At 41.9% G+C, this 1197-nt stretch overlaps 1 protein-coding gene across 1 annotated transcript in view; it reads right to left on the bottom strand.

Annotated features, from left to right (window-relative positions):
- Positions 1–1197, bottom strand: part of SUMO1 (small ubiquitin like modifier 1) — a 31411-nt gene that overhangs the window by 29692 nt on the left and 522 nt on the right. The gene's annotated exons all lie outside the window — the stretch shown is intronic.

The following is a 1197-nucleotide window of genomic DNA, read 5'->3' as shown; positions in this document are numbered from 1 at the left end:
AAAAAAAAAAAAGAATAAGGAAAGATAAAGGGAGGAGTCTGACAGGAGTCTGGCGCTAACTGCCTTACCAGCCCTGAGTGACTTATCTCTAGACTTTGTGTTTTATGAGAAAAATAAACACCATACTTGTTTAATCTACTGTATATCAGGATTTCTGTTACTCAGTCAAAAAGCAACCCTAAGCACCTAAGAAGGTGCTGTACAGTACATAGGTATTGTTTGGATCATGCTAAAAAACAAAAAACCAACCCACTGCTGTCTAGAGTCTAGTGTCCAACTCATGGTGACCCCATGTGTTTTAGAGCAGAACTGCCTCACAGGGTTTTCTTGGCCATAATCTTTACAGCAGGCTTACCAGGCCTTTCTTTCACAGCACTACTGGGTGAGTTTGAATTGCCAACTTTTAGGTTAGTCTTCAACCATAAACCCTTTGTGCCACCGACAGGCACGCTAAAAACAGGTCTTAGAAAATTACCTCAATGTGCCTCATAAGCAGAATGAATAAGTAAATTGTGGTAATTACACAATGGAATGCAATAAAGCAATTAAATTCAACACTATACACATCCATACATGATAATATGGCAGAATCTACGTACAATGCTGACAGAAGGAAACTGGAAATTGATCCTACTGTATGATTCCATTCACATTTTAATGTGCAAAAGCAGGCAAAACTAAGCTATGTCTTAGAAGTCAGGACAATAGGAGGTAGGGGTAGGTACTGGACAGGAGTAAGAAGGGTGCTTCTGGGTAACTGGTCATATGTTCTGTTTCTCTGTTGAGGCATTTGTTTGTTTGTGTATTCATCTGGGGAGACTCCAAGGTAGGTAGTGAAGTTGGGTTGGCCGTAATCTTTACAGAAGCCGCTTGCCAGACCTGGATCTTCTGTGGTGCTGGTGAGTGGGTTCGAACAGGTAACCACTGAGTTACTAGCCAAATCCAAACTGTCTGCACCACCCAGAGAGTTTATATGTTGTTCTGTTTCTTGATCTGGGTGCTGGCTGCATGGATGTATTCAGGTTGCAAAAACTCAACAAGCTGTACACTTATTTTATGCATCTATTTTTGTCAGTATATTAATCTCCAGGGGAGCTCTGGTGGGATAGTGCCTGAGGCATCTAACTGCTAACCAGAAGGTTGGCAGTTCAAACCCACCAGCTACTCCGCAGAAGGAAGACTGAGCAATCTACTTCC

Source organism: Orycteropus afer, unplaced genomic scaffold (genome assembly GCF_000298275.1).
Source record: "Orycteropus afer afer isolate SDZICR_OR568_19922 unplaced genomic scaffold, OryAfe1.0 scaffold00002, whole genome shotgun sequence".
NCBI classification, from domain to species: Eukaryota; Metazoa; Chordata; class Mammalia; order Tubulidentata; family Orycteropodidae; genus Orycteropus; species Orycteropus afer.
Note: the sequence above shows the minus strand (reverse complement) of the source record. Positions and strands in the feature narration are given on the sequence as shown.